The following is a 13937-nucleotide window of genomic DNA, read 5'->3' as shown; positions in this document are numbered from 1 at the left end:
AATATGCATATTCGAGATAATTCAATAGCTGGTGTGGAAAATTGTAATGCGATTGATTATAAAAACATTCAATAATACTACCAAAAAAATACAGAACATGTTTTATTCATCGAAAGGACCTAATGGAAAAATTGTCACCGGTTGATTTTTCTGAATTTTTCGTATTTTGTAGAATATGCCTACTGAATAGGAAAGTATATGAGTTCAACTCAATCATATGATTAATTTTCGAGAAACAGGGTGTCGAAGTTGTCAAAAAGTGGTATACAATGAAAATTTTATACAGGGTAACATTGGAACAGTAAGAGACACGTTGGCATTTACTTCTTGTTATTTTGTCATTGTACAATGAAAGACATTATACAGGGTGTAATAAGAGTATTCAAATTGAAAATCTCTTTCTAGGATTTAGGACCGATGTATAGGTTGTTTCAGAATCAGATGCTAAACCTTGTTAAGGATGTGAATCATTGGGCGATATTAGGAAGAAAAGTTTTATTAAGCAATGTTCTAAATTTATTGAACTTTGTGCCACATGATGGTAGTCTCGAGTTTAATCGTATATTGCGCAACAACTGGAGAAAATTCAACTTTTCCCACGAGTGTGGAAGTTTGAGTACAAGATATGTCAAAGGATGAAAAAGAATCTTTCACATCAAGCAATGGCCAATAGAGCTAGTAAGGCGAGTGCCAAATATCTATGAATTGTTTGGAGTTTAACATTCTATGTATAACTCGAAATTCAAGATGTTTATGACATAGGTTCATAACAACCCTCCTTTTCAAAAGAACCAAGGAATTTACATCTTTAAGAATCACCATTTCATTCCGAAACACTCTGTGTAATTATTGGATTGAATACTTAGACGATTTCTGATCTTTCACAAATATTAAACAAATAGACGTGTCAATTTTGATTAATAAAGTGTTTTCTAACCTAGTAAACCTCTTAAGAATCCCACATATTGGGCGTCAAGTGAACAAAATAAAATCAAAGAATTTTCATTGAATAAATTGAAATTGAATTGAATTGTCCTAGATCCCACTAAATACATTAATTATTAACATCTTTTTTTGGTGCTTGGGTATTAGAGCTTATTTCAACTATATTTGGGACGCTCAAGCTGCAATCCGTTTTTCTCTATCGGATACATCAACTTACATATCTACCAATATGACTTTCATTCAGTATATTCATTTATGAGAGTTCTAAAATTATTACATATTCATTAATGTCAGTACAATTGTTGTATTGTCAGTCTGTAATTGAGTTAATTCCAGGTAAATCTATAAATAGTGGAACCATTACCTATCAGGTACCTGAACTGACCCTTCTAATCCCTTAACTCGGGTAAGTAAGAGAAAAATCATAATTCCTCCGTTATAAGGTTGGGCTTAATGAAGCAATTTGTAAAGGCTCGCGATAAGAATGGGTCATGTTGTGCATATATAGGGGTAAAAAAGCAACAGTTGAGCCCAGAAAAACTAAAAGCTGGGATATTCGATGGCTCACATATAAGACAATTAATTAAGGATACTGCCTTCATAGATTCAATGAATCAAGTTGAACGAGAAGCTTGGACATCATTTTTGCAGTTGTAGGAAATTTTCTAGGCAAGAATAAAGCTCAAAACTATGTTGAAATGGTTAACAGGATGCTAAATAGTTTCAAATCGTTAGGGTGCAATATGAGTATTAAAATACACTATTGACACAGCCACTTTTTTTAGAAAATTTAGGAGACATGAGTGACGAACAAAGAGAAAGATTTGACCAAGAAATTAAAGTTATGGAGAACCGCTACCAAGGAAGATGGGACATGCAGATGATGACAGATGACTGCTGGAGTTTGAAAAAGTACTGTTTGAAAAAACATTCAAGAATGTTGCGGAAAAGAAGCTTTCGAAGTGTTGAGTGACTATCTGATTTCTTCAATGTTTTTTTTTGTTTGTAAGTACGACATAATATTGTATTTACTAAGTATAACTAAAATAAAAATTTCGTATATACTTTTGTTTACTACTCTAACGGATTTGAGTTGAAATAATGTAACTTATTATTCTCTGAAATTTAAAAAAATTAAAAATTTAAGCTTCTAGGTAAGAATGAATACGTTACTTGAATTCAGGACATCAAATTTGATACAGAATCAACTCAAAAAACCTCGACGCCAAAACAGCTGTTCCCTTGTATTTCTTTGAGACACGAAACAATTTCACACTCTGTATAATTGCTCATATGGAAACGAAAACAACCGGTTCAAACATGAAAACCTCACCGTAAAATATAAACACGCCTCAAAAAAACACAATAAACAACAAAACAACCCAAGAAACACGGAACACAAAAAGTTTCTTCGTCCACTATAGAAAACCAAAATCAACTACTCGACTACAACAACGACGTACACATATCTCGGTGCGGAGTTTCGAACTAAGGCCAAACAGCAAAAATGATGGGGTGATTGAGTAAGGGTTCGCCACAAAAGGTGAACGGTCGCATGAATAGTTCTAGAGGGCTAGTTCCACGAATGGAGATGAATTAGCAGGCGGAATGAGGGTACAGACGCCATGTGTAGGGTGAACACACATCAACCAGACGTCGTCATTCTGGATGCGGGAAAAGTGTGCCTCGGCTGCGTATTCTATAAGTTTCGCTTCGAGAAGCGAAAACGGGGTATAACGAAGCAAGGGGGAATCATATCATACGTTGTGAAACGAACAGGCGAAGTCTGTCTGTTGTTCGGCCTTCTCGTTTTCAATTCTACGTCGTAGATGCCTGATGTATGATAGGAGGATAGGGAATGTTATCGTTAAGCCCCGCGGACATACAGGTTGTTAGTGGTGAATGAGTGCGACAAATTTTAGGGGGAAAATAATTACAGTTTGCTATATAACTTTTGATCGCGAATACTGCACATTTCAAGATACGGGGTGTTGAGGTTTTACTTAAAAACTGACTGTTTATTTATTATTCTAAAACCGGTCAAGATATTCACATATGTACAGCGTGCCAAAAAAGTAACGTAACTCGTCGATAATACTTGTGCGAAGAATTATTAAGGAGAATCCTCGCACCCGTCGATTTTTAATTTCAAAAGCAACTTATTGTATGCTTTTTTGAATTTGAAATTTCTCACCCCTTACACCTCGTACCCCTCTACTTATTTTTTTCAAATGGGAATATATGGATTGTGATACATCAAATGAGAATTAATTTGATTACCTATTCAGCGATGTAGCTGAAAATTGAAATTATTGTTCCGTTTATCATTAAAAATTAGGAAATATTTATCAATTTGTGATAGGAGAGTAACTGCCATCAGACCATTATTCTTTTACAATCCACATATTCTCATTTGAAAAAGTTATTAAATATCAAAGCAGTAAATATAAAATAGGACACGTCAATCACCATTGAAAGTAATCAGATTCAAAATTAAAGGTTAGCTCCATAGACACAGAGCTATAGATACCACATAAGAGGATTTGGTTGGTTAAAAAATTTGAAGTTTGCTTTGAAGATTGAAGCTTATAGATAAGTAATTTTAGAAGTGATTAGTTTTTTAGAGTTAAGTTTCATTTTTAATTCTTAATTAATTTTTTTATAATTTCTTGAAATGATTTTTTTTTATTGAACCCTGAGATTCTGTTGAGAAAAGTCAATAGTACTTTTGAAAAGTCAAAATGTATATTTGTTATTGGATCGGATTATCAAATTTCAAATTTATTCTATTCTAAATTATAAAACAATAGTCGATCCATAACAATTGGCGCACAACGTGGGGCTAACCTTTAATTTTGAATATGATTACTTTCAATGGTGATTGACGTCTTCTATTTTATATTTTCTGCTTTGATATTCAATAACTCGATTCAATTGATGTTGACTGTACGATGTTTTATTACTGACTGAAATCTCGGTTTAAAAAGATCCATATCAATTGTTTATTTTTTTATGAAGAGGACGAACAATTCAAAAATGATTTTCACTTTGAAATATCTCAGTGGCGTAACATTTTCAATCAAAATTAATTAAAAATTATGAGCAATAATGAATAGTCACTTTTTAAGAAAAAACATTCCTGCACTTGTGTTTCGCCATGCCATTCATTAAGTCAGATTGGTCTTATGTGTACATTTGTTCAACCGTATTCAGGTCTTCCAAATCATTTTGGATCAGTCGATGTGAGGATGTGATCAGATCAAAATTATGTACTTAACTTGAAATTGCAGTCATTTACACACCCAAAATTTAAGGTCTTCCGGTTTTATGGCCACAGAAATATTGACTATTTTTCATTTTGAAACAATCTATGGTTCTAGAAAAGTTCAAACAGGTATATTCACGGAACCTCTAGTCAGATTTTTCCCATAAACGAACTTAACCGTGACATTCAAGATCCGAACCTATTTTGGTGAGCAAAAATCGAAAATGATGATAACTGACAACTCTGTGTCTATATCTATATAATAATAATAAAACTTGGAGCCACTAGATAGAGGGCCGTTGCATGTTGGCAACACACAAGTGTGTTTCTGCCTTTAATGTACCACGCTTCAGTGCTAGGGTTCTACCGCTGATCAGCCTCCGGAAATGGACGTTTATGAGTCAGAGAGAGATATTAAAGCAAAGGGTTGACATGATTTCTTTCACAGCACTTTTGGCCTTGCAGTCAGGGAGATTATATCGTCACGCAAGTTGACGATGATTCTGTATATTTACGAATCATTTCCGTTCTAGAAAACCGCGGCGCACAAATTTAGGGTTTATTTTCTTCAGAAAAGTTGAAATTCAAGAAAACCGTTCTAATAAGTGATAAATGACATTGTGTTGAAAGTATTAGGCCGGTCTATGTTTTCATTGCATATTACCATAGAGAAACAAACATAGATAGAGGGAGTATACGCAATTTTTACATGTCCCCAACATGGTTAGATTACATTGTCAGATTGTGATATATTTTCAAATCCACAATTTGTCGTAAATCGTTATGAATGTATATCATATTGAATGAAATATATTTATTTGAGTGATTCCCGATGGAATATGCAAATTTGAATATTTGGAATTCGATATTTATCCCAATTTTCGAATTTATAATGAGCAAAATATTTATTATTTTCTGTATATATCTGCTGAGATCGAAGGTTTGGCAAGGTCCTAGTGTCATCGGTTGTTCCACGTCGTTTGGCGCGCTTGAAGTTTGTTTTCTGGATTTCTGATATATTTAGGTATTTATTTCAATATATTTTGAGTTAATATGAAACGTTGATTCACTATGAGATATAAGAAGTGCGTTCTTTGTGGAGAAACTCGCGAATTGTGTGAAAAATCGTATCACTGATATGTTTTCATTTCCACGCGCTTCATGTCAAATTTGATAGTTCATGTAGGGTACAAAATTTGCTCACTGAAAATGACATACGCTCCTTCTATCTATGATTTTTACTCGGAGCATATAACAAACTCAAGTTTCGCCCATAGAAAACTGAATTGAGCAAAAATAAGGCGAGATTTCGTGAACAAATAAATTACAATATTTCCAAACGCGCAAAAGCTTCAGTGATTTCCTCATTTATTGAATCTCTATGTAATTCTTTTTGACTGATGAAAACCTAGAATTTATTCGGTGAATATATTAAGGGAGCATTATCTGTTAATTGCAGAAAATTACAAATCTGCCGCCATTAGCCAGCAACTACCATAATTAATTCCTGATCAAATACCTCATTTCGATAGCATCTGCCACAGCTCATAGAAATTTTGAATATTTCATAACCATGAATTGTGATGTTATTTAATTGGAATTCATCTGATGAACAAAACAGAATTATGTTAATTCCGCAAATACCACAATGTTATGGAATAACTTCATCAGAGCTATTGTGCTTTTCGACATTTTCAATTTAAATTTCCCTGGGGGATTTCAGGGTCCAGGGTTTTCCATTATAACAGTCTTCAAAGGTAGGGAGGGCCCAAACTTTAGGTAGCTTCTATTATAATACGAAATTTCTTGAGATTACCTCTAGTTCACCTCACACATTATACATATTATTTAGTAATGGATATGATATATTCTAGGATTCAATATCAATGTTACCGGCAATGTTTGCTGAGTCAAAACATGTATTGACGGTTCGCTTTCGGCAAAATTCTTTGTTCGTTATCTCGGATTTTGCCTACGCTGTAATAACGTAGCTTTTCATTCCAGATATTATACAGACTGCGTTGTATGGAACGTCTCAATTATCTCGTAAACATATAGCATGATTTTATAGATTATAGATGTGTGAGGATCTTGTGATATGGTTGTATTTATACTGTAGTGAGCTCTTTTTTTTTCCGTAATAAAAATGAAATTTGTTATTTCAAATCGATGACCCCGTAAATTTTTCGCCTATTGATATCCTGAAAGTGAATTTATATTTCATGTAATGTTCTGAGCGCAAAAAATATACAGGGTGATCGATTATTCCAGAAAAAAGACAACAATGTGAATACCAACAATATCGGTCATGTCACAAGATCCTTGCACACCGAAACGAAAATGATATAAATGTGGAACCACAAACGCTTTGTTTTTGAGATAGAATATGTTTCTTGTAGTTTTTCTTTTTTTTTGTGATAATTATACAAGTTTATCTGGAGAATAAGCCCCAAATTTAATAATCAATTATAACACCTTACAAACTTTTTGATGATTTGGATCTTCCTGAGGATTTCGAGAGAATAGTTTGAAATGTTATACATCTTGGTCTCAGAGTTTTCAAGACATATAGATGTAATGTGGAAGGCACTAACATAAAGTCAGGAGCTTTGAGCTCTTGTCAATGATGCGCCATTGAAGACCTAAGGAACTGTATATAGATAGGTATATCTAAGGGATCACTTGGTGCTTGATAAACTAGCACTGAAGTGCTCTTGAATTCAATAACTTCAGTGCATTCTTTCTTTGTGTTCCAATGTTTTGCAAACAATTTTGCAAAAACGTTGAAATTGTTATTTTATATTAACTTGCAAAATATCAACTCAGAATGGAATCTGTTCACACGGAACTATTTTTTTTTATTTTCTATATGATTGAAGACGTTTCTAGGTCTTTTGGTTCAGAAGTTATAATTTTCATGACTAGCCTTATATTTTTTTGAATTTCATTATCAGTAAAACGAATCTTATAGTTTGACACCATTCCAGGTTCGAAAAAATTGAAAATTATATACTTTGTGAAGAAATGAGCGATCGGTTCAGAGAACTATCTGTGAAAAACGACGTCATTTGAAATTTAAACCATATTCGAAACAACTCATAATCATTGCGTTAACACTTCTATTTTCTGTAATAACTCAAATTTATTAGAATTCCCCATTTTACGAGTCAATTCAATACTCGAGGCCATAAAATTGTCGAAACGTTATTGAAAAGCGCGATCGCAAGCCGAAGTCGATGACATTTCCAGGCATAAACGTCGAAATTTATTGTTTTCCTTCGAAAACTAACGGAGCCAAAACAAAACCGCCTCATTGACCGAGAATAATGAGAATAGAGAAAATCGTCGACGTCTCAAACGACACGAATCGCGAAGAAAAAAGAAGAAAAATGGCACGGAATGAGAAGTGTCGATTCCGGTGTAACTTGTTGTTCCCACTCGGCGATTTAATGAATGTCGCCGCGAAGAGCTCTGATAGTATATTAAACGCATCGTTACTTGGCCGTTGTGGGCCCCCGTCATCGTTGCCAAGGCGGATTCTTGGCTGCATATTTCAAGCTCGACACGCCCGATGATGCATTTTTCAACGATGCGCCTCGTCTAGGAATTATTGAGTGCCGGCGGGCGTCGGTTTGTTTGAAATTCTTTTACTGTCTGAACCCAGCCTTCATTACGGAAGAATTTCCCGGTATTTTTGCGCGTTTGCTTTGGAAAATAAGGGGATATCGTTTTGTCCGATTGAAATTTGCGGTTTTGTGCCTATTTTGAAGGGTTAAGTGAGAATATGATAATAATAATCATAATGCAACGTAAAATGAGAACGTTGATGACAAAAAACAAACAAGCTCCATCCGAAAAGCAGTATTGAGAGGACTACACTGCCGAGAAATAAAGGAGGCAAGGGTCTAACGGACTCATGGAAATTGATAGTGGGCAGATAGAAAGCCTACGGGAATACTTGTGAAGCAGACGAATCAACACCTTTACAACTTCACAAGAGGCAATTTTCATGCAACCACTAAACGAACCAAGAAAATATGGAGAGAGAGAAGCCCTTGCATGGAAGACATTTCAACGAGGTAAACCAGGATCATGTCGACATTGAAGCGTCGAACTATTGGCTCACACCAGGTGCAATGTATTCAGAAACGGAAGGTTTTTTTTTTAGCCATCCAAGATCAAGTGTACTCAACGAGAAATTACTGTATCAGTAAGGATCGAACTATTATTGACGATTGATGCCGATATGCGTGTCCAACGAATGAGGCAATCCAACATATCACGGTAGGATGTCAAATGTTTGCAGGAAATGAATATAGAGACACGATGCAGTAGGAAAGATACTATACCATGAATTAGCAACCATATTAAAACTACTTCATTCTGCAAAAATGCCATACTACAAATACCAACCGGAAACCATCCTGGAAAAAGAACGCTATAAACTGTACTGGGATCGTACAGTTTTGACTGATAAAACAGTCCCTCACAACAGGCCAGATATACTGCTAGTCGGTAAACATCAAAAGACAGCAATACTCATCGACGTAGCAGTACCAAATAACAACAACATGCGTCAGAAAGAAGTCGAAAAAATTTCAAAATATCGGGACCTCGAATTTCAGATGAAGGGTCAGTGGGGAATGATATCAACGAGAACTATTCCAATTATCATCTCAACAACAGGAATAGTACCCAAAAATCTCAAGAGGAATATCAAGCAACTAAGACTTAGTGAAAATATATGTAATATAATGCAAAAAGCTGTTCTGTGAGGTACTGCAAGGATGGTGAAAAAATTCCTAGGAGGAGAAGGACAGGTCCAAGGATCGGCTAGATCATGTGAAAGAGGACCAGAAGTTCGATGAGGACCAAGAGGACCACAAGGACCGAACGGTATACGAATCGTCAACTTACTAATCAAAGTAACCAATGAGATGTACGATCCATACCCTAAGTTTCAATGAAATCATTCGGAGTTGACTCATTCAGGAACCCCAATATATTCAAACCCTGAACCTATCCTGAAAATTTCAAGCCTCCAGTACATTCCGTTGGAGAATTATCATATATGCGGTTGCCGGAAAAACTGACATATGTAATTGATTTCGACCCCGAATTCTTCATGATCACTGCGAACCCAACCATTGGACTCTAAAGTTGCCCCATCCTGCTGGAACCATGATCCTTCATTAGCGCTATGAAAGTTCTGCAATGATGCGATGATTTATGCACATTCAAAACACTTGTACGCTTCCGAATTGAGAGTTCGGGATCATCACGAATAGACCGATTTACTCGTTCCATTTTCTTTTCCGTTCTTGATAACCTTCGACGTACAAGTTTCGGTTCATCTAGTGTTGGACCAGTCTTTTTCAATATTTCCACCCATTGACCAAAGTGACGAAAATTTTGAGTATTGTTTGCGTTATAGTTGCAGAATCACCATTTTTGTAAAATTTACGTGAGCACAACGAGCGATCCGCTCGCGAGAAACGCTTCATAGCGCCTTAATAGCCAATAGCCAAGTTACTTTCTGTATTGGTGCGCTCACGCACTGAGCTAAACAAATATAAACTTTCTTTTGAGACAGCTTTTATAAGGAAGTAGGTGGCCAACCGATGAGATTTGTTGTGCCTGATATTCTTCAACGAAGTGCAATGTTCACCATAAATCTTAATATTCTCAACGCTTCGGAACAAGGAATTCCATTTGCAATCATAATTAATAATAGGTTTCTCGAACTTGATCCCAGGAAACTACTCGAATCAAAAGAACACACACATAAAATGAAGCAATTGTAATCCTGACCCAGTTGGCGTTGAAATATCAATTTATCTTAGCTCCAGGCTGTTGACTACTGGAAGCTATACTTAGTTCTCTTGTACCAAGATAATGAAGCTATTCCTGACCTACCCAATTTGTCCTCTCTTCTTCACGGTCGATATCTCACTTTGATGTGGTTTTCACCGAACATCTTGACGCAGAAATAATGCCGATTGGGTGATGCCACATAAAAAAATTCATTTGACAAACATTCGATAACAGGTGAAGTATGTGGATGAATTCTTAGTTGACTGTCACAGAGTATTAGAAATGAATTATAGTTTTCCTCATTCATAACAAAAATAACAAGGTACGAACAGATGGCCAGCTGGGAAAATTTATGGAGACATTCCCTTTCATCTGGACTCAGATCAGCGGTTACATGAATTGAAAATCTGGCAACGTTTTTGATTAATTACTTCAACGTCTAATGGATTTTTGCATCCTTCCTCTTTGAGCAGCAGAGATTTTGTGGCGACGCCGTTGAGACAAAATACACAATATTAAGTTGAAGGAGGGTTTTGAGAACAAACCGTAGTGAAAAATAGCTATAAAATGCTGCTATAATTTGTTCACGACAATTAGTTCTCATTGAAAATAATCATAAATCATATTTCAAATGGATAGCACCCTATTTGTCATGATTTGAATATCAGGAGTTGATTGACTTGAAATCCTTTCAGAGATAAGAATTTTTTTTTATATACTCTGTTTTACAATTCCAAGAGATCGTCTACTACTGTTTGTCCAAAACTCATCTTAGGCTGGCAAGTTATGGACAGTATTTGTTCATCTGTTTCCATGTCCTTATTCAAATTTCATTTGCTTATAGCCTTTGCAGTATAGAAGGTACTACTTGCAAGTTCCCCCCCAGCTTTTCCAAAACATTTGGATATTTATCCAGAGGAATTTATTATTATCGAGCTGCAGCCTCTAGTGTTCTTTTCCAAGTGCAGAAGGGATGATACTCTAGACGCCCATTTTGCAAGTTCATCAGTTTGTTTGTTGGCTCTGATACCACTTTGCCAAGGCACACATAGCACACATAGTGCAATGATTCCTCAGCATAATCTGACTGTGTATTTTTGGTTTTTTCCGTTCCAACTCTTCCAGGCTTCTTTTAGATCTTTCAGAAGATTGCACGAATTTGTAGAACAGGTTTGTTCTATATAGGCTTTGTTACTGCGTCCATCGCCAGTTCAAGCACATCACTGTTAATTTATCACCAAGTAGCAAATTTTTGAGTGATATTTGAGGTTCTTACAATATGTTGAGAAAAGAGAATGTCCTTGGCCATTAGTCATCTGTCAGACAGGACCGTTTTGTTCAAGATTTGTAGTTAAAGACATTTTTCAATGTGTACCAATAAGGTATTTGTTATATTCCTTGCAATGCAATTATTAAGATATCTTGCATGAACATTTGCATGCCTGGATTGTTATACTGTTGAATGAAATTTTGATACAGAAATCTGTCGAATCAATCAATTCCTAGAATAAAATATTTTTATAATACAAATCATCTGGTATCAGTGAGAAAATCAAACATCCCAAATGCACAACTTCCAGGAAATTGTTTCGATAACAGAATCACTTATTTTTCTTGTTACTTTCTGCAGTTTCTCAGAAGATGTTCTTTTCTTTTTTAATTGGACTTTCGAGAGTTCGAAGGGCAAAGGCATAAATAGAACCTATTTTCCTCGGGCCACAGATTGTCCTAATCCTTCCTGCGGAAGTATAACAGTTCCGAGAAATATAACAACATCCACCAGCCTCTTTATCTCTCTCTTGCAATGAAACGTTGAAATAGAGTTCCATTCTTTTCACAAAACTCCTCCCGAGAAACTTCAGTATTCAAAGTTCTAAATTGAAAAGCCGGTATTAAAATATTATTATCTCTATGGAGGATCTTTGGACGCGTCTACCACACTTCATTAATTAATTTGCTCCAAAGATAATCCTGCCGCCTCTTACAGATTCTTTATTGTTCTAACCAGGTTCAAAATTGGAATTTTCTGAATTTCTCCTTAATTAAAACGTTTCTCGGGAAGATGTTTCCTAGTGGCTGGAGGAGAAAACATTTCGATAGAGATCTCTATAATAATCTCCTCTGAGTAATTAGTCTAAATTAGAAATCAGACGGCGACTGAATTCTTTTTTTTTTCCTTGATGACGAGAAAAGTTACATCGAATTGCTCTCGAGTAAATTTTTGGTCGGACGATGCTGGATCTGACTAGAGGAATCCAATTGATTACATTCATATAGGCATCATCCGAAGAGAAAAATGTTTTCTTAAAATATACCAGATGGCCCACCCCAGACGTGGATCTCATTATGAGGGAGTAAATGACGATATTTTGAAAACTTTTTTTTGTTATGTGTATAGGGTAGTGAATGGACAAGTGATATGAAGAAACTCTTCATTATTTGAGCTAGCGATTTAATTTTTTACTTCAAATACAGGGTATTAGAATGAAAAACTGGTCTATATCTTGTATGATAATAATTTTAAATTGTGGTTTTAACTACCTTCTACATATCACATTGAAAGATTTTCAAAATATCTTCCTTTACTCCCTCAAAATGAGGTCCGCCTCTGGAATGGATCACCCGGTATACTTGCGATGAATGGAGAGAATCGAATACTAAATCTGGAGACCATTTGATCTTGGGAACCACAGATCTCGAGAATTACTTGATCGCGGTCAAAACACTCGAGATGAACCAAAATCGAGATTGACTCTGGTGCTGTTGTATCCAGAAAAAATGGTACATAGAGGACACTGCATCGAATGATTTCGAGTTTCAGGCTCGGAAACTGTTTCAAATTTTTAAGATTTTCTAATAGGAATGATGATTGACAGCTCAAATTGGTTATAAATTCAACTCCTTATGTCATTGTGTTCAGTAGGTTATTCCATTTAACCATGAAAGAATACACGCATTGAAACGTTTATAAATTGTTGAATTGTTTCATTGAAATATTTCTCCTATCAAAATATCAGTTCAAACTTCACTAGTATCGTATAAACTGTGTCCGTAAAGTGTAGAACAAATTCATTTTTAACTAAACAGACCATTTTAAGAAATAATCCTGAAGCACGTCGATTTTTGATGTTAATTCACCGTATTTTGAAAAAATAATTTAATATACAGGGCGAATTACTTTCGAGTAATGACGTCACCGTAATTTTTTTCAAATGGAACACCCCCATTTTCCGATTACTTAAGCTGAGCTGATTCCAAAAATGTATCACATGTTGATTCCAATTGGTACAGGGTGGACAAAAATACAATAGTTTTGTGTGTGTCCATAAAGTAACACGTAACATTCTTTATTAGTTAAATTAACAATATTATCAAAAATAGTTATTGTCTAGCGGCAATTGGTTTGAATGTAACACTCTGTAGTTTGTTACATTTTTAGATTAATAAAAATGTATAAAAATAAGAAATAATTTCTTTCATATTCTGTCTGTTAGACCACAAGTACCAAACGTGTTTGGAAACAGCTCATTTTTATTAATCTAAAAATGTAACAAACTACAGTGTGTTACATTCGAACCAATTGCCGCTAGACAATAAGTTTTTTTGATAATATTATTAATTTAACTAATAAAGAATGTTACGTGTTACTTTATAAGCACACACAAAACTATTGTATTTTTGTCCACCCTGTACCAATTGGAATCAGCATGTGATACATTTTTGGAATCAGCTCAGCTAGAGTAATCCGGAAAATTGAGACAAAATGGGGATGTTCCATTCAAAAAAAATGACGGTGACGTCATTACTCGAAAGTAATTCACCCTGTATATTAGATTATTATTTTAAAATACGGTAAATTAAAATCAAAAATCGCCGTGTTACAGGATCATTTCTTAAAATGGTCTGTTTAGCT

The 13937-nt window shown here is 35.0% G+C and overlaps 1 protein-coding gene across 6 annotated transcripts in view; it reads right to left on the bottom strand.

Moving 5' to 3' along the window:
• LOC123681141 (polypyrimidine tract-binding protein 1) overlaps positions 1 to 13937 on the bottom strand; it is a 592501-nt gene that overhangs the window by 315030 nt on the left and 263534 nt on the right. The gene's annotated exons all lie outside the window — the stretch shown is intronic.

This window comes from Harmonia axyridis, chromosome 5, assembly GCF_914767665.1.
Source record: "Harmonia axyridis chromosome 5, icHarAxyr1.1, whole genome shotgun sequence".
Taxonomy (NCBI): domain Eukaryota; kingdom Metazoa; phylum Arthropoda; class Insecta; order Coleoptera; family Coccinellidae; genus Harmonia; species Harmonia axyridis.
The sequence above is the reverse complement of the archived record's forward strand: the minus strand, read 5'-3'. Positions and strand labels throughout refer to the sequence as shown.